Here is a 20,928-nt window from a genome sequence, read left to right on the forward strand (position 1 = left end):
GCGCACACAGAAACACACCCACATAGACCAACATACCAAAGAGAGATTACCTTAAATATGTCTATCTGCCCACCTCTTTTAGTGGCTATAGGTAACGTGTAGCTCAAGGCCGGGAGAAAGACACTGATCTGGTGGGTTTTGCAGACGACAGGCTGCTTGAGATCCGCTGTGGGCTGATGATACCTCCTGGAGATGCTCTCTTAAATGTCCAGATTTTCCCACTGGCAAATGGGCCGGCAATATTGCGCTCACGTTCGGGAACGAGATGCACGGTCAGCGTGTGAAATGGCACAGCTGCGTGGCCTGCTGTTTGAATGGTAAAAGGTTTCTTGGTTAAATAGCCTACTTATTAAACTGTAGAACTTTCATGGTTGATAACTTTTTATTTATTCATTTAGAAATATCAACTGCTGTTCATAAGCTAAACATTGAAGATAGAAAGCTAGATAGACTGAGATCTGCCTTCATAAAGTACCCCGTCTCCTTGGGAAGAGGGGCAAGCCACCCGATTACAGTGAGATGTGGTAAAGGGTATCTTCATGTTGTGTGTAGGACGCCACGAGAGCCCAGAGAAAATCAGATTGGGACTGTAAAAGCGTTCTGGGAAATAGTGCTTGAGCTGAGTATTGAAAGGAAGGTAGAAATGGAAGAATGAATGGGCCTGGGGAGGAGAGAGGGCCAACGGATATTCCAAGCACCGGAGCGTGAACCCCATCTGAAGGCCTGATGCTTTTAAAGGGCTGCACGAATTTCCATGTGGCTGAAGCAAAAAGAATGTGAGGGCAGTAGCAAGAGATGGAGCCATATAGTAAACAGGGCCCATATCCTGAAGGACCTTATGTGAGGAGCTAAAGAATGTTTAACTTGATATCCAACAGTTAAAAGGACCAGTGGCTTAATAAGATTTGCTTTTTGGACAATACTTGAGGGTGGGCAGTAGCCTGGAGGCTACTGAGGAAAAGAGGGTCGGGTTGGAGACATTCCAGTGGTAGAACCTGTGACTGGGACATGTATAACCCACACTCCCTCGGGAGCTCCTTACCGGTAAGAGATCCACGTCCCTCCCACTTCCAAATCTTGCTGTATGGGGCTTCTCTCTGTCCCTGTTCCGGAGCTATCGCTTTTCAGTTCTGTTCAGGCGTGGACAAGCTCTGTTCTTTTTCTTCAAGAACTCCAAATACCTCGGCACTTGGCGATGCTCAGTTAAGTTTACCTAAGATTGGCAGCACCACCCATAGCTACCCTTCCCTCACTGGGCCAGCTCCCCGCGTTCCATTCCTACCACGTGGTCCTCCCCACAGTATATAGCCCCCCAATCCACAGCATCTCTTCAGGAGAGCAGCTCTACCAAGCCAGTCCACATCCCTCAGCTTCCCTGAGATTCTCGTGAGCAAAAGTCCCTCCATCTTGCTAGAGTTGATGACTGACTAGAAATGGGGAAAAGAGGCTGCGATCCTGCATGATGACAACATTCACAAAGAATCCAGGGGAAGAAGTTGGGCTGAAAAGATGTAAATTCTGTTAGGACGAGGCTGAGTCAGAGGAACCTGAGGGACATTTAAGTGGAGGTGTCCAGGGGCAGTTGGGCATATGGTTTAGAACTCAGAAGAGAAGCCTGAACCAGGAGCTAGAGACAGGTGAATTTTTTTTTTAATTTCATTTTATTTTATTTTTTTGAGGAAGATTAGCCGTGAGCTAACATCTGCTGCCAATCCTCCTCTTTTTGCTGAGGAAGACTGGCCTTGAGCTAACATCCGTTCCCGTCTTCCTCTACTTTATATGTGGGATGTCTGCCACAGCATGGCTTGACAAGCAGTTCATAGGTCCGCACCCGGGAGATGAACCAGCGAACCCCAGGCCACCAGGGCAGAACATGTGAACTTAACCTCTGCGCCACTGGTCTGGCCCTGAGGCAGGTGAATTTTTTTTTAACTTTTTATTAAGATTATGGTAGTTTACAACCTTGTGAAATTTCAGTTGTACGTTATTGTTAGTCATGTTGTAGGTACACCACTTCACCCTTTGTGCCCTCCCCCCACTCCCCTCTTTCCCGTGGTAACCACCAATCAGTTCACTTTGTCTCTATGTTTAACTTCCACCCATGAGTGGAGTCATACAGAGTTGTCTTTCTCTATCTGGCTTATTTCACTTAACATAATACCCTCAAGGTCCATCCATGTTGTTGTGAATGGGATGATTTTATCCTTTTTATGGCTGAGTAGTATTCCATTGTGAGTGTATATATGTATATATATATATATATATATATATATATATATACCATATCTTCTTTATGCAATCATCAGTTGATGGGCACTTAGGTTGCTTCCACGTCTTGGCTATTGTAAATAATGCTGCCATAAACATAGGGGTGCATAGGACTTTTGGAATTACTGATTTCAAGTTCTTTGGGTATATACCCAGTAGTGGGATGGCTGGGTCATAGGGTATTTCTATTTTTAACTTTTTGAGAAATCTCCATACTGTTTTCCATAGTGGCTGCACCAGTTTGCATTCCCACCAACAGTGTATGAGGGTTTCTTTTTCTCCACAACCTCTCCAACATCTGTCACTTTTTGTTTTGGATATTTTTGCCATTCTAACAGGTGTAAGATGAGATCTTAGTGTAGTTTTGATTTGCATTTCCCTGATGATTAGTGATTATGAGCATCTTTTCATGTGTCTAGTGGCCATCCGTATATCTTCTTTGGAGAAATGTCTGTTCATGTCCCCTGCCCATTTTTTGATTGGGTTGTTTGATTTTTTGTTGTTGAGCTGTGTGAGTTCTTTATATATTATGGAGATTAACACTTTGTCAGATAAATGACTTATAAATATTTTTCCCAACTAGTGGGTTGTTTTTTTGTTTCAATCCTGTTTTCCCTTGCCTTGAAGAAGCTCTTTAGTCTGATGAAGTCCCATTTGTTTATTCTTTCTATTGTTTCCCTCGTCTGAGGAGTTACGGTGTCTGAGAAGATTCTTTTGAAACTGATGTCAAAGAGTAGACTGCCTATATTCTCTTCTAGAAGACTTATTGTTTCAGGTCTAATCTTTAGGTCTTTGGTCCATTTTGAGTTTATTTTGGTGAATGGTGAAAAAGAATGATCAATTTTCACTCTTTTATATGTGGCTTTCCAGTTTTCCCAGCACCACTTGTTGAAGAGACTTTCTTTTCTCCATTGTAGGCTCTCCGCTCCTTTGTTGAAGATTAGCTGTCCATAGATGTGTGGTTTTATCTGTAGGCTTTCAATTCTGTTCCATTGATCTGTGCACCTGTTTTTGTACCAGTACCATGCTGTTTTGATTACTATAGCTTTGTAGTATGCTTTGAAGTCAGGGATTGTGATGCCTCCAGCTTTATTCTTCTTTCTCAGGATTGCTTTAGCAATTCGGGGACTTTTGTTGCCCCATATGAATTTTAGGATTCTTTGTTCAATTTCTGTAAAGAATGTCATTGGAATTCTGATTGGGATAGCGTTAAATCTGTAGATTGCTTTAGGTAGAATGGACATTTTAACTATGTTTATTCTTCCAATCCATGTGCGTGAATGTCTTTCCATCTCTTTATGTCGACATCAATTTCTTTCAGGAAAGTCTTGTAGTTTTCATTGTATAGGTCTTTCACTTCCTTCGTTAAATTTATGCCAAGGTATTTTATTCTTTTTGTTGCGATTGTGAATGAGATTGAGTTCTTGAGTTCTTTTTCGTTAGTTCATTGTTAGTGTGTAGAAATGCTACTGATTTATGTATGTTGATTTTATACCCTGCAACTTTGCTGTAGCTGTTGATTATTTCTAATAGTTTTCCTATGGATTCTTTGGGGTTTTCTATATATAAGATCATGTCATCTGCAAACAGCAAGAGTTTCACTTCTTCATTGCCTATTTGGATTCCTTTTATTTCTTTTTCCTGCCGAATTGCTCTGGCCAACACCCCAGTACTATTTGAATAAGAGTGGTGAAAGTGGGCACCCTTGTCTTGTTTCTGTTCTCAGAAGGATGGCTTTCATTTTTTGTCCATTGCGTATGATGTTGGCTGTGGGTTTGTCATATATGGCCTTTATTATGTTGAGGTACTTTCCTTCTATACCCATTTTATTGAGGGTTTTTATCATAAATGGATGTTGGATCTTGTCAAATGCTTTCTCTGCATCTATTGAGATGATCATGTGGTTTTTGTTTCTCATTTTGTTAATGTAGTGTATCACGTTGATTGACTTACGGATGTTGAACCATCCCTGTGTCCCTGGTATAAATCCCACTTGATCCTGGTGTATAATGTTTTTAATGTATTGCTGTATTTGGTTTGCCAAAATTTTGTTGAGGATTTTTGCATCTATGTTCATCAGTGATATTGGCCTGTAGTTTTCCTTCTTTGTGTTGTCCTTGTCAGGTTTTGGGATCAGGGTGATGTTGGCTTCATAGAATGTGTTAGGGAGTGCTCCGTCTTCCTCAATTTTCTGGAATAGTTTGAGAAGGATAGGTATTAAATCTTCTTTGAATGTTTGATAGAATTCTCCAGAGAAGCCGTCTGGTCCTGGACTTTTATTTTTGGGGAGGTTTTTGATTACTGTTTCGATTTCTTTACTTGTGATTGGTCTATTCAGATTCTCTATTTCTTCCTGCTTCAGTTTTGGGAGGTTGTAAGAGTCTAGGAATTTGTCAATTTCTTCTAGTTTGTCCAATTTGTTGGCATATAATTTTTCATAGTATTCTCTTATGATCCTTTGTATTTCTGTGGTATCAGTTGTGATTTCTCCTCTCTCACTCATTTCTAATTTTCTTTATTTAACTCTTCTCTCTTTTTTTCTTAGTGAGTCTGGCTAAGGGTTTGTCAATTTTGTTAATTTTTTCAAAGAACCAACTCTTTGTGTCATTGATCCTTTCTACAGTCTTTTTTGTTTCAATATCGTTTATTTCTGCTCTGATTTTTATTATTTCCCTCCTTCTACTGACTTTGGGCTTTGTTTGTTCTTCTTTTTCTAATTCTGTTAGGTGTCGTTTGAGGTTGCTTATCTGAGATTTTTCTTGTTTATTGAGGTGAGCCTGTATTGCAATGAATTTGCCTCTTAGGACTGCTTTTGCTGTGTCCCAAATGAGTTGGTATGGTGTGTTTTCATTTTCATTTGTCTCCAGATAATATTTGATTTCTTCTTTAATTTCTTCAATAATCCATTGTTTGTTCAGTAGCATGTTGTTTAGTCTCCACATTTTTGCCCCTTTCCCAGCTTTATTCTTGTAGCTGATTTCTAGTTTCATAGCATTATGATCAGAAAAGATGCTTGATATTATTTCAACCCTCTTGAATTTATTGATGCTTGCTTTGTTTCCCAAGATATGGTCTATCCTTGAGAATGTTTCATGTGTACTTGAGAAGAATTTGTAACCTACTGTTTTTGGAAGAAGTGTTCTATATATATCTATTAAGTCCATCTGGTCTAATTTTTCATTTAATTCTATAATTTCCTTGCTGCCTTTCTGTCTGGATGATCTATCCATTGGTGTTAATGGGGTGTTGAGGTCTCCTACTATTATTGTATTGTTGTTGATGTCTCCTTTCAGTTTTGTTAATAGTTGCTTTACAAATTTTGGTGCTCCTGTTTTGGGTGCATATATATTTATAAGTGTTATGTCATCTTGGTGGAGTGTCCCTTTTATCATTATAAACTGCCCCTCTTTGTCTTTCTTTATCTGTTTTGCCTTGAAGTCTACTTTGTCTGATATAAGTATGGTGACACCTGCTTTCTTATGTTCATTATTAGCTTGGAATATTGTCTTCCATCCCTTCACTCTGAGTCTGTGTTTGTCTTTGGGGCTGAAGTGTGTTTCCTGGAGGCAGCATATTGTTGGGTCTTGTTCTTTGATCCATCCTGCCACTCTGTGTCTTTTGATTGCAGAGTTCAATCTATTTACATTTAGAGTTATTATTGAAATGTGGGGGCCTACTGCTGCCATTTTATCACTTTTTTTCCAGTTTTCTTGCATTTCCTTTGTTTCTCGTCCCATGATTTTTGGACTACTAATTCAGGTAGGTAGATTTCTATATTGGCTTTCTTCTTATTTGTAATCTGTGTCTTTATTCTTGTTATTTGTTTAGTGGTTACCAAGTGGTTTGTATAAAACATCTCATAGATGAGATAGTCCATTTTCTGATAGCCTCTTATTTCCTTAAATTAAGACGTTCCATCCCTTTTCTCTTCCCCTTCTGGGTTGTTATTGTCAGATTTTTTTTTCTCTTCCTTCTTGTGTTGTGAGTCTGTGGTTAAAATGACAAGGTTATATTTATTCTTGGTGTTTCCGTTCCTTTTATCTTTAATGTTATATTTAACTTTTGCTAACCTGTTCTGATGGAGAGCTGCTTTCTGTTATTGTCCTTCTACTTATCTCCTTTGCTCTGGGTTTTGTAACCCCTTTCCTTTTTTTGATTTTTCAGGTGTGATGGTCTTCCTGAGCATTTCTTGGAGAGGAGGTCTTGTGGCAATGAACTCCCTTAACTTTTGTTTGTCTGGGAAAGTTTTTATTTCTCCATCATATTTGAAGGATATTTTCGCTGGGTAGAGTATTCTTGGATGCAAGTTTTTGTCCTTCAGAGTTTTGAATATATCATCCCACTCTCTTCTAGCCTGTAAGGTATCTGCTGACAGCCTTATGGGGGTTCCTTTGTAGGTTATTTTCTTCTGCCTAGCTGCCCTTAGTGTTTTCTCGTTGTCGTTTTTTGCGAGCTCCACTACTATTTGCCTTGGGGTTGGTCTTTTTACGTTGATAAAGTTTGGAGATCTATTGGCTTCTGTCACATGGAGTTCCATCTCTCTCCCCAGATTTGGAAAGTTCTCAGCCATTATTTCTTTGAACAGGCATTCTGCCCCCTTCTCCTTCTCTTCTCCCTCTGGGATACCTATAATCCTTATGTTGCATCTCCTAACTGAGTCAGATAATTCTCAGAGACTGTCTTCATTTCTTTTTAGTCTTACTTCTCTCTCCTCCTCTGTCTACAGCATTTCTATATTCCTGTCCTCCAAATTGCTAATTCTGTCCTCCATATTGTCGACCCTACTGTTCAGAGAGTCCAGATTTTTCTTAATCTCCTCCATTGTGTTCATCTCCAGTATTTCTGATTGGTTCTTTATAGTATCAAGTTCTTTTGTGACATAGCTCCTGAACTCGTTGAGTTGTCTATCTGTATTCTCTTTTAACTCATTGAATTTTTTAATGATGGCTGTTTTGAATTCATTGTCATTTAGGTTATAGATTTCATTGTCTTTGGGATTGTTTTCTGGGTACTTGTCATTTTCCTTCTGTTCTGGAGATTTGATATATTTTTTTCATACTGCTTGATGGCATGGATTTGTGTCTCTGCATAGAGATAGAGTTTAGTTACTGCTTCCACTTGCTTCTACTGGTGTGTGTGTGGGGGGGGGGGGGGAAGCAGCTGTTTAATCTGCACTGACCAGGAACCCTGTCAGCTGTTGCTGACCAGACCTGGGCCCCTCCTTGTAGTCACAGTGGTCCTGTGGGGTCTCTCATCAGCTGTGGGGACAATCTCAAGGGGGCCTCAGGCTGTTGGTGCCTATTGTCACATACCACCTAGACACACTCCCTCCTTAGGGTCTGCAGCAGTGTTACGGGCTTTCCCAGTGGCCAGGAGCAGGTTCACCTAGATTTGCAGCTCTGTCACTGTCAGAGCCCACAAGATCTCACTTGTCCTCTATGGGCCACAGCAGAGCTATGGGTACCTACTGCAGTCTGTGGTTAGCTCACCCAGCTGTGCTACTTCTGCCTCAGGGCCTTCCAGCCTTGTGATTGCCAGGTGGGGCCTCTTCACTAACGCTGCACAGAGGCTTTTGCTGTGGCTACTGTAGGACCATGGATTTTCCCCCTGGACCATGGAGCAGGCTTGCTGGGACTCCAACCTGCCGCCGCCCATTCACACAGGCTCACTGATTGTCCCTTGCCCACTCTGGGACACTGCCAGAGTCCGTGAGTCAGAGGTGGCTGGTAGGCTGCTGCCCTGCCCAGGATCCTCCTGTCCTGGAGCCTTCCAGCATTCTGAATGCTGGGTGGAGCCTCTCCACTAATGCTGAGTAGGGGCTTTGCCCATGGCTGCTGTGGGGCTGTGGATTTTCCCTCTGGGCCGCAGAGCCAGGCTGCTGGAGCTCCACCAAGCCACTGGCCACTGCCACGGGCTCACTGGGTGTCCCTTGGCCCCTCTGCGACTCTCGAGGCAGGTGAATTTTTAATAAGCCCCTGGTGATTGTAGCCATGACTGCAGATGAGGTCACCCAGGAAAAGTACACAGAGTGGGAAGAGCAGAGTACAGAATAAACCCAGGGTCTCTGGCATTTCCAGGATGAGGGTGTAAAGGAAGCCAATAAAGGGCGCTCAGAAGGAGCTGACTGAGATTTCATAGCAAAGAGGAGACACGCTTGGGAGAAGCCAAGGGAGGAAGGGACAGCCAGTGGATCAAATGGGTCAGGGAGGGACAAGCAGAAGGAGGAAGGGAAGTGCAAATTCATTTTGTCCTCATGGAACTCAGTTGATGACTCATTCATTGTGGGGTGATAAAGGCGGAAACTTGATTAGAGAGAGAGTGGGAAGTAAGAAAAGAGAGCTAATGAGACTTGTCTTTTCAAGAAGATTGTCTGTAAAGGGAAAGAGACGGGTAGGATGGTAGCAAGGGTTTTTGTTTGGTTTGATTTTCAGATCAGAAAGCTGTGAGCAAGTTTATAGGCTTAGAGGAAAGATACAGGTAAAGATGGTGGGTTGGGGGACCAGGTATAAAGCCTTAATAAACAGCAGCTGGTAGGTCTTTCCTAAGAGGGGAAGGATGGAAAGATGAGAGTCAGATGGACATAAACACAAGAGAGTAACTGAAGGAACTCCCTGCTTTTCAGACTCAGTTTTCCAAGTGAAAAAGAAAAAAAGGCCTTCTGCTGAGAGTGAGCAAGGTATTGAGGTGGAGGGTTTGGAAAGGAAAAAAGGGAGTGGCCGAAGCTCCCTAAAGCTGCTAAAAGGGATTGTCCAGCAGAAAACTCATGTGATTTTCACCAGCAATCCACAAGGACCCATATATAGAACTTGTGGACAGGAAGAACAAATTGGAGTAACATACATCAGGGCTTCGAAAATGGAGCTGGGAGGCCATTAAGGAAATGTAGCTTATGCACACACACCACATCTCTACCCGGACGGCATGTAAATTTTGAACTGTGCTTCACTGTTGTCATCTTGACCCTCCTTCAAGAAATATGCTTACTCCCATAGATAAGAACTTTTTGCCTTAGAGATGGCCTTAGCAACCAATCACATAAAGCCAAGAAGCAACAGTTGTTGCTAGCCCCAATCCAAATTTTGCAAAACAACCTGTGTGATTTCTCTCTTTTTGTCTTTATAAACCCTTGCCTCTGTTGTCATCCTCAGAACACATTTTAGGTTTCCGCCTGAATCTGTGTCTCCAAAATTGCAATTCTAATCGCCTGAATAAATATCAGCTATTTGAATTGTAGTGAATTTTTCCTCAGTCAACAAACTGGAGAGGATGAATTAGGAGCCATGCTTCAGACTGGAGTCTTGCTTGATGACTAATGAGGAAGCAAGAAGGTTGGTGGGGAGAGAATAACTGAAATAATGGCTATGAGAATTGGGTCAGAGAGGGAAGTAAACGCAGAAAAGTGAAAATGGACTAGTCCAGAGGTGTGTGAGGTTGGAAACTGCAGGAGTAGATGAGAGGGAGAGCTTCTGTCCTGGAGGATGATAACCACAGATGTGCTTCTGAAATTTAAGATTACAGAGATGAGTCAGTCCTAGGCAATGACAGGACAGGTATGACCATGGAACAGGCAGCCAAAGTGGAGTGGAGGGGAGGTAAAGGCTGTCAGTGCTGATGGTGTTGGCCAGGCTGACCACGTGAAAGTTGAAGTTGACCAGGATGATGGCAGGACTAAGGGTTGAAAGGAAAAGTCTGCAGACTAAGTGTCAAAGTCTTCAGGGAGCATGGAGAAAAGCTCAGGAGACAAGTGGAGCAGAGAGGGGTAAAGCCTGGTGGCATGTGGTTTTGGTTAGGAGGCAGTAATAGGGAGCAAGAAGAAGGCCAACTCCACCCCCACCCCCAGCTCTGTGGTGGGAGGAGATAGGTCATTCTTTGGGGGAGAGGAAGGAGGTAGAGTATTTACAAAGAAGTTGACAGTAGAGGAGACTTTGTTTATAGGGGAAAGGAGAGCCTGGCAAGGGATAGGGTTGGCAGGAAGGGCTCAGTGCAGGGATATGTCTGCAAGATGGAAATACCAAAGCAGCATGAGAAGGTGGGACATTGTCATCTTAGGGAGGTAGTGCTAATGGCAAAATGGGCCAGGCTGACCTCCAGGTCTGGCTTACAGGACACCGGCAGGCCCCAAGTGGTGTGAACACCGGCAGGCCCCAAGTGGTGTCCAGGGCTAAGGGGCTCCCACTGATTACAGTCCAGTCAGCAAGCCAGGACCTTTACTCATTCTCGGCCTTTCAATCACATGCCAGTAAGAAGTAGTTTTGTGCTCAGCAAAGCTCAGCCCTGGAGTAGTGGGTCATGCAGGTGACAGAAGCAACCACTAGCCCATGTAGTCTGCCTGGCCTAGGGCCCCTGCCCAAAGAAGAGAAGGGGAGGAGGAAAGCACGTCACCAGGGCTTCCAGCGTATGAAAAGGAGAGTCCTGGACAAAAGCTTCCAGCTTCTGAAAAGCAAAGTCAGGACTGAGTCAGGTGTGAGAAGAAACAAGGTACACTGCAATATCTTTAAAATAAACACACATACAACGCACACATCCGTGCACAACGACGAAGCTGTATTCATAAAGAACATCAGTGCCTGCCAACACATAACAAAAAGAACTTGATTCAACCAGCATTTAAGGATCTAGTTACTATATGTTTTTTATTTGTGTGAAAGTTAATACATAGTTCTTAGCTGAGTATGACCAATGAACATTTGTATTTGCAGTTTTGTAGGTTTTTCTACAAGAAACATCTTCTAAATACCTAGCTCTTCACAGCGCAATTTCGGAGCTTCTTTTCTTAACTGCCCAGTTCTCGCTCTGCGCTCACAGGAGGCCTCCCTCCAGCTCTCCCTCTCTGCTGCTCTGCCAATACTCTGCCAAGACCCTCACATTTCCCCCCAGCCTCAAAAGAGTTCTCTCTAGTCTGTAAAGCTACTCCCTCCACTTAGCCTGAATGTGACAGCTCCTCAAGAGTCTCCTCTCCCTCCTCCCTACTTCCCTGCACCTTCCATATGTCCTCAGCCAATCTTTCTGCCCATTTTTCCCTTCAGATCCTTTTGGAATAAGAGTATCAAAGAATTGATCAAGCTCTCTTTCCTTTGCTGTTAAGCATGCACAGTTGTGGTGATACCCACAGCCACCACCTCCTCTTTGCCAGGAACTTTACACCTAGTCCCGACCACCCCTCCAAAATATACTAAGTCTAGGTTCTACCTCTACCTGCTACCGAAACCATTTACTCAAGTTGACCCAATTCAGTGTGGTTTAATCATTCCTCTTCTTATTCAGCCTCTCTGCAGCATTTGACACTGTGGAACATTTCCAGCTTATCCATAGTCTTGCTTTCGACCACTCTGCACTGTCCAGTCTTCTCTTGGAGTTCTCACTACTCCTTGGAGAAACCCCATCCTCTTCCCCATCCCTAAGGGCTTGCTACCACGGGCAGTCCCGGTGGCTTAGTGGTTAAGTTTGCATGCTCCACTTTGGCAGCCCAGGGCTTGCTGGTTTGTATCCTGTGCGCAGATCTGAACCACTTATCAAGCAGTTTCCCAGATATAAAATGGAGGAAGATGGGCACAGATGTTAGCTCAGGGCCAATCTTCTTCAGCAAAAAGAGGCAGATTGGCGGTGGATATTAGCTCAGGGCTAATCACTCTCAAAAAAAATGACTTGCTACCTCTACCTTTCTCCATTCACGCACGCGTCCTCAGTTGGCTCTTCCCTTCCTTTGGATCCCAAATATCACTTCCAGTCTTTATTCTAACTGCTGGCAGAATATATCTAAATATAATTAAAATAATAATAAAGGTTATCATTAATGTAATTGTCTAGGCCTTCCCAGTTTTCATATTTCAAAGTGCCATTATCCCATTTCCTTAGAAAGAGCAAGTACAACCCCTATTTAATAATTATGGACGCTGGAGTTCAGAGACACATTCAAGTCCAAACTAATCTTGCACCCAAAACTCACTTTTCTTATCTCTGTTGATGGCCAAAAGAAAAAAAAGCACCTTGATTTCCAGGCAGAAAATTTGTACCAGTTTTTATTCCCTTCTTTGCTCCCCACCCATGATTCCTGGCCCTAAGCGATATGGAGTCCTTCTTCCAAGTGTCTCAGGTTGCCTTCTTGGGTAGGATCTGCCATTTTGTATGTCCACACACAACCTCACTCTTAAAAAGATAATGAGCTGGCTATTGTCACCCAAACCTGTCTTACCAGCTTGTTAACCCTGAAAACTTTCATCCTGAAAATACTTTTGATCTGTGAGAAAAGAATGATACGTTTTCAAGAAACTATCCCATGTTGTTTGCCTCCTGGAAGTTTTCACTTCAATCATCTTTTCAGTCAAAATGACCCAGTAGTTCACCAATCCATTCACTTAGCGCCCACTGCTGTGTGCCCACAATATGCCAGCTGTGCCAGTGCTGAGCTACAGAAAGACCAATGCAACATGACCTCTGCCCTCAATTTAAGGTTTAATGAGAACCATGTCCATGTATCCCATTGTTTTAAACTTACAATTAAGTTTAAACCTGTAGTGAGTGCCTCCCTTTGCCAGGGGCTATAGGAATGGTAGGGCGGGTCACAGAGAGCCAGCCCTTAAGGAACTAATGGCCCAGCAGAGGAGACGTGAACACACATACTGTCAACAAAGCATGGTTCATCCACCCCACTAGGTTTTCATAATATTCCTGGACCAGCAGCCATAGTAATTGCAGGTTCTAGGCCCAAGCCTCTCCTACAGGCGCTGGGCAGGGCCTCTGGCAGCTGAGCTGTTCCAGGGGCAATGAGGGGACTGTTTGTGGGTGAAAAAGAAAGAAAATGAGAAGGTGAGCAGAGGCTCTGGGGACAGGAGGGGTGACAACTGGTAGCAAAAGTGCTGGTATGGTGGCTTGGTGTGGGGAGGAGAGGGGTCAAGCAAGGCCAGTCAATTTGAGTAGAAACTAAGAAAAACTCCCCAGACATGTTGCTTGATGTCTCAAAACACGGTAGATGCTTGGTAAATTGTCGCATTTTTTATTGTGGCAAATACAGATTGGCACAAAGGAAAAACAAACATTCATAATAGAACAACCATCCACATTTCCTCTATATATGACTTCTTTAAATGGATTATTACTGTGGGAGAAAAACAGAGTTCACAGATGCACGTGCTTCAGAATGGGTCAGAGTCAACTCTGGAGTCCCCCTCAGCGATGTTATGTGTAGCAGTAAATACGCCTTACCAATCAGTTAAAATATGGCTAAAAATAGCAAGCAATTTGATTCAAGATAAAGGAAATACAAGAAAGTTGATTTAACCACTGCATTCATTCACACGTTCATTTAGCAAATCCTCCTTGAAATCTTACTCTGTCCTGGCACTGAGGCCTGACTTCTAATACCCCCATTTTGTTTGGCACAGGGTTATGACTAGTGACTTCTGTGAATGCCATGAGTGGATGAAGTGGCGCTGGTGGATCAGGAACCCTGATGTTGCCGACAGGTCATCCAGATGCCCGTGTCTTCCGTGGTTGCCTAGGACATGAGCAGCAGGAAGTGAGGGCCTTTCCCCTCCACACAAGGGCTTCACTGTCTGCACCATCAGTCCCCACTCTGACCCCAGGTCTTCAAGGAAATGAAAACCTGCTCCCCCTTGCAAAAGGCACACCTCCATATGCAGTCTACAGACGTGGGGGACTAGACCAGTGGCATGATCTTGCCATCCTCCTGCCAGAAGTAAATGAAAAGAATTCATCCAAATACCCAGACCAACCAAAGAGGGGGTCTGAGGGAGGAGATCCACACTGTGAAAGGAGATGAGAACTGAGGAGACTGAGGCCTGAGAAGTCCAAAGCTGAGGATGCAAGGAGACAAGGAGGCAAGGAGGCTGGGGAGGTGGAGAAGGCTGAGGAGGCAGCAGAGGCTGCTGTGAAAAGAGGAAGGCAGGGAGCAGTGTCTGGCTGGAAGGGTGGGGTCCTTCAGGTATATCTGAGAGTAAGGGCCAAATGGACCCTTTCAGATGCCATTGGTTACAAACCAGCCTGCATCTTTAGCAAATGAATGTAAACAAGAGGCCCCACTTAAACAAGCCTCACATTAACAGTTCCTGCTTCCTCTAACTCATCCTAATTTCTGAATACAAATACAATAGTGATTTCATGTTTAGTCTCCTTTATGTTGCAAATAAATAGCAGGCCATGCCCATTGTGTCATTCTTTGTAGCCCGGAGAGTGCAAATATAAAATGTAAAATAATTCATCTTAAAACTGTGCTGTGAAAAGTGAATCATTTTGACAGATGATCATCACTCTTAGGGTACTGAATTTTTAAAGTCTAAAATTCACATGTAGGAGATTTGGCTACTTTAGAAAGATATTTGAACTGATTATCAGTTCATCTTGTTACCAAACCAGGTTCATTCTTGCCCACCACCCAGAAAGCCAAACACCAAGACAACGGGATTACAGCAGAGAGAGGGTTTACTCACAAGGCAGCCATGTGAGGAAGTGAGACCATGAGCCCCAAATGCACTTCCCCAAAAATAGGGTCTCAGGGATATTTATGGGACAGGGGGCAAGGCAGTCAGAAATGTGGAGAGACATGATTAGAGGTGAGGTAATTGATGGTCTGCACAAACATAGTCAGACTTCATGCCTCTTCATAGGACCCATGTTCACAAAATGGTGGCATTAGCATGATCTGAGGGTGGAGTTTTTAGCCTCTTGTTGTCAAATGGTCACAAATCGGACATCTCTGCAGGCCCAGTTGATGATTTGGTGGTCTCAACTGGCCTGAAGTGGACGAGGAGTTCTAATTCCTGAAAAAAAGCTCACATGCCCATTACCATGGTGACCTAGGCTCCAGAAAGATGTTATCCATAGGAGCCTAGTGGGAGTCAGATAGCATATTGCCTAAACAGCACGGTTAACAATGGATGGGTTAAACAGCTAAAAGCTATAATCAGTAATTGCAAAAAGGAAAAAAAACTTTAGTTCCTAGCTACTTAATCATCAATAGCTAACTTTCTGCCAGTTTCAATCCCCCTATTCTTTGGTCATTCCTCATTCTTGAGGGATTTGGGGCAACAACCAATCTAGCTACTTCCTGCTGAATCGGGGCATAGATCTGGCTTAGAGGAATGAAACTGTTTAGCACTCTCATTTGGAAATATTCCCTTGTTCCAGGCTTCATGTTGACGTTTTTGTATTATTAGAATTTTGTATCTTGCTCTACATCTAAAAAGCACAATTTATAATCAAGTATCTGATGATAAGGATAAGTATAGACAATCCAAATTTTAACAGTCCGTCAAAAATAGACCTAATTCCAGTGGGGCCTCCACCTGACCTCCAGGTGGGGCAGACATCTGGTCTCAGTTCCTGATAGTCTTTTGTTTTATTGGATATGCATCAGAGACCAGAGCAATGGCCTATACCCTGGTCTTTCAGTTGTCATTGATAATGGCCATCAGCACAGACTCTCTGCCTGGGGGTCATCACATTCCTAAGTAATTCAAAAGAACAAAGTTATCAACTTATAACAACTAAGAGGGTCCATAAAATCTACAGAGTATGTCTGGGTTAGTTAATCAGAAGTCATTCAAAGTTACAATATGGTTTCTTTTTTACAATATGGCTTGCCTTATGCCAACCTTGTGTTGACTGGTGTCAATCCCACCTTTTGTTGTTCATCTTCAATCTTGAGGGATTATCCTGTTGATGAGGGGCATAGGTTGTTCCATCTCATTGAACCAGTCTCTTAGTAAGATGGTGATGCAGGTGGGCTCACAAAGTTGAGCCTTTCTGAACCCAGGCAGCAGCCAGACAAAAGATTTCTAGGTGTCAGAGTGGAAGCATCTTTTGCAGTTTGAAATGTCTCTGATGATGTCACCACGTGTTCAGGTATCTTACTGAGTGTCTTACACAGCAATAGACATGAATCTCTCTTACGTTTATATCAAGTCGCCCAGCTTCAGTTTGAAAGTCTTCAGGAAAAAGGGCAGGTTCAGTTCTCAATGATTCCAAATGAAAATGGTGGGGAAAAAATTGAAAATGTTAGTTTGGAGATTTGTAGCCAGATATTTCAAGAGACTAGAAGAATTCAGGATCCAGTCCAGTTAACAGACATAAAATAAAAACCTCAAATAAAATTATCAGAACTAGAACCTAATATCCATGAATGTGTACTACAGTTTTTATTGAAACATAATTTTTCTCTCTAAAATCACCCTCATTTTTACCAAAGAGAGCCAAATTAAGACTAACTGGTTTGCAAGATAAGCCTAGTTTCAATAAAACTTAATTCAATTATTTACATAATTACAGCAAGAATAGCCATTGATCATATAGGCTTTTTAAAATCTGCTTTGCTAGAACTTTTTATAAGGAATCTCAAGTTGAGCTTTAAATGCCTCTCGAGGCCAGAAAAGCCAAGCCAAGGATTTGTCATCAGGCTTTGCCTGGAGTTTAGATTTGGGTGAATTCCTCTCTTCTCTTGAGGCTCCCCAAAGTATTTTGAGATTCCAGGCACCTGCCAGATAAGTGACCTTCCTTACTTACCCAGGTTGCTGGATTCCTTGTAAACAAGGACCAAGCCAATATTTCCAAGTGGCTTTATTACAGGAAGTCAACCTTTATTCCTCAAAAGCTGTCTTGTCATATCTGAGTCTGTATGTTTCTCTCAAATATGACATTCCAGTCAAAGCTTTGGTAAGATAACCAACGTTTCCAACTGTGTCCTGTTAAAAGGAGAACAGATTCTTATTGAACTTATGCAAATAACTCTATTGCCATGAAAAAAATACTCACTCATTAAGAGTTTCCAAATCCTGGAGGGATCAGGTAAGAAGAAAAATAAATGTTTCAAATCTGCTTACAAAGGTATAATTTATCAAATTGATATAAGTCATAGTAAGCATGAGAAAAAAAGAGTAAAAGACTTCCTTAAATCTGGAAACAAAACAGAACATAAAAAATCAGCAATATCTCAAATGAGAAGTCATACAAATCATAGTCATCCTCATCAGTTCATTCAGTCCTGTGTAACTGATTCTTGATCTTAATCTTCTGTTAGCAGTTTTATGAGGTCATCAGTTTCTCTGTTAGAGTTCTGTAATTTCTTACCCAGTTCAGTTTTACAATCTGAAAGTTTATCAGAAATCTCTAGAGTGTCAGAGTCCTTTCCATGAATTTCTCTGAAGACAAAACATATTTTGCAAAAGCATCAGAGTAAAACAATAACTGTCTAGAAAAACCAAGATCCCAAAATGGAAACTGACAAAGAAATTTTGTTAATTTGTGACATACAATACTTTAAAATAATAGCCAGAATTATGGCTGACAACCAGGACCAATCAGAATTTTAGGAATGTTATATAATTTTTAAAATACTTATATCAATAACATTTACTCACATAATATCACCGTAGAAAGTTTATCATCACTTATTTTACAATGTTTCCCATGTAATTTAACATACCAAATAAGAGTAATAAATTTAGTGTCTTCCTCCTTATAGGAAGAGAGAGCAAATCACTTTGAGAAGTCTCAGGGGCCCTCTGAAAATCCTCAGAGAAATTCTCTTCTCTTCTTCCTGGCCAAAATAAAGCCTTTATTCAGGATTTGAATATTTTGGTGGGACAAGGAGCTGGTCAAAAATATCAAAAGGTTTTAAAACACTTGGTCAAATAGGAAACAATGTTCACTCTATTCAATCAAAGGGACAACAGAAACAGTCAAGGGCAAACAGTTAAAACAGTCAAAAAAATCTTAATAGAAAAATGTCAGTCTTTCTGAACATAGGAAATTATTTTAAGAAAACATAAATTTTATGTCTTTTAGGTAGACTTTCTCAAAAATAAATTTTAAAAACCTGTTAAAACCTCTTTATCAAGAGCAGACCAAAAGTTTAAGAAAATTATTCTTTTGAGAGAGAAAAGCAAATTTTAATTTTTGCACCAGTTCATTTTTTTCATTAAAACTCACTTACTTAATTGGATTTACTTTCATCTTAGCCAACTTGACCAGGCATAAAACTCCTTTCAGAATTTCTCTTTCACAAACCTTCTATAACTTTCTTTGCACATTCAGAATTTGTCCCATTTTCTTTTTCTTTTTCTTCTTGTACTTTAGGGCAAATTTGTCTTTCATAACCCAACAAAAAAATGTCCTTATACTTTCTATAAATGTCTTTATACTTTCTATACTGAAAACATACATTTTACTTTCCTTAGATACAAAGATGTTTGCCTAATTAATTTTAGTAGCTTTAATTACATATGTTAATTAGAATTTTTAACCCTTACAGACCCTAGTAAAAACTAAGCAATTATGAACTGTCTTTTATATTAGCATACTGCAGCTTGGCAAATTTATAAATACATTTTATAATTTCTAGAAACATGCTACTTCATGGTACAATCTTAATAAAATACAAGACATGTTTACTAATAGACCCAAACACCTTTTAGTTTCTTTGTAATAAAAAGCCAAAAGCAGATAAATCTAGATATGTCTAATGATAATGTTTTAGTATTTTATCTTATTTGAAAAATGACCCAGATATTCAGTGAGTTTTTATCATTCAATTTTACCTAGCAACACTTCAAAGTTTCAGGTTACCAGAAAGATTTTGGAAGTTATTTTAAATATACATGTCATAAGACATAATTATTTTTAAAAGTTTACCCAACACTTTTATCTTTTTCACATCTATTTAGTTTACTTGTTTCCAATAATTATTTAGATTACCTATAATGCTTCATGAGACATTAGACAAAATTAGCCATCATTTTAAGTTATTAGTTTTGCTAAACAGTTTTTTAATAAAGATAATATCAGCTTATTTGACCAATAAACCCAGACATGTCTGCATCATATCCAAATTCTGACAATTATGAGGACATGCGTATTTCAATCAAATCAACAACCTTAAATAAGCTTTCAGTTACCAAAGATTAATTTTATATCATGTTAACTTAAAAGACATTTGGGTTAATTTCTTTTCCATTTGTAAATAATTGATGTAACCACTTACTTTTAGCCAATAAAACAGAGCCCTTAATTTTGGCCATACCATCCTAAGGTAAAAATATCACACACATATAACATACATACAGACACACATATACAGAGATTGCACAGCTATTGTTTTAAAATTACTGCCATGAATCAGGTACAAGCCTCTCTAGTTATGAATCCAAATTTTGTTTTGAGCCCTTTTACTAATATGTGTGGAGAAGACCCTCAAGATGCTAGATTTTTGGTGAGGGCACTCTTCTGGCTGTTTTGGACTTTTTCCTTTTTTTTTCCCCTTCAGTCTTAGGAATTAGTGATGGGCTAGATAGTGCTTAGAGGATTTGCAAGCTCTTCAAGATAAGGGAAATGGGTGGAACTGCCTCTAAAGCTGCATTTCCAGTCTTACAAGGATTTTCCAAAGACAATTGCTCCTGATTTTTCAGAAATTGGGTTGTAACACAAATGACATTATGGGTTGATCTACCTGTCCACTACATCATAAAGGCACAAAGAAACCACTCAAGTTTTCTCCAAGATGGAGTTTCGGGGGCATAACCCACACAAAGTTGAAAGTCTTTCGAGTTAATTAAAATGCACCTGAGGGGTGAGTCTCCAGAGATGCTTGGGGCATTCCCCATGGTGGTTAAGCACCGTCAGTGTCTGGCTGACAGTGGGCCAGAGAAGGGTGCAGTACCCAACTGCAGCTGTCAACATAGTTATAAGATTTAGTCAACAGCCCAGGCACTTAGTCCGTGAGCCAGCACAAGGCAAGCTAGGGAGGCAAGAGACAAAGGCCTGGAGCTGGCAGGGGTAGGCTCCCAACACCAAGGTTGAGTTAAGTCCCTGGCAGAAAGTTTTTCAAGTTTTCATTTTACAGAAGGTCTAGGTTCTGCTCAGGTACAGCCTGAACTGAACCCCGACTTGGTGACAACAGAGGAGGTGACGAACGAGACAGCAAAGAAGGGAAAGAGGTCATCAGGTCTCGCTCTCCCAGCCGCTTCCAGAGAGTTATCAAGATAAAGGTCACACAAACAACAGTTCCCAGGCAAGACAGTTTACAGAATAAATTACCAGTCTCCTGTCCCCACAACTGATATAGTAGGCACCTAAAATCCTCAACAAGCTCTTGACAGGAGACAAAACAGGGTTCCAGATTGTCAGTCAAAGGACTGACCAAGGAGCCAATCTGGAATCACTCCAGAAGCCCAAAAACCAGAGGAGAGCTCCCAGGGGTGGAACATGGACTCTTTAAAACCAGGCAGAGGAGAGCTCCCTGGGGTGGGGGTGGGGTGTGGAGCTTTCATTAGCATCTGTAAGACCACAAGTGGAAGCTGAGATTCCAAATTTAAGTTCTTAAGACTAGTCATTGCAAGAGCTCCCTGATTGTGGCCATGTGGTGTCACAGAAAAATACCATCTTTTTCATAGACTCGCAACTGAAAGTTGTCCAATTTTGAAGAATGCACCCTAGGGGGCTGCAGGTGGGAATCAAACTAGTGTTATCCATTGTTTCAGAATTTAGACACAGCCGATCAAAGTATACTTATGCTGTAGCTAGAACCAGGTCTCAAAACTAAGCTAAGCCAAGCCAAGGGCACTTCTGTGAGCAGATCCCCTAATTCTTCCCTATTATCAAACATCCTCAAAAACAAGACCCTCACAATGAAGGCCAGACTGAGGCTTCCTT

This window comes from Equus asinus, chromosome 2 (genome assembly GCF_041296235.1).
Source record: "Equus asinus isolate D_3611 breed Donkey chromosome 2, EquAss-T2T_v2, whole genome shotgun sequence".
NCBI classification, from domain to species: Eukaryota; Metazoa; Chordata; class Mammalia; order Perissodactyla; family Equidae; genus Equus; species Equus asinus.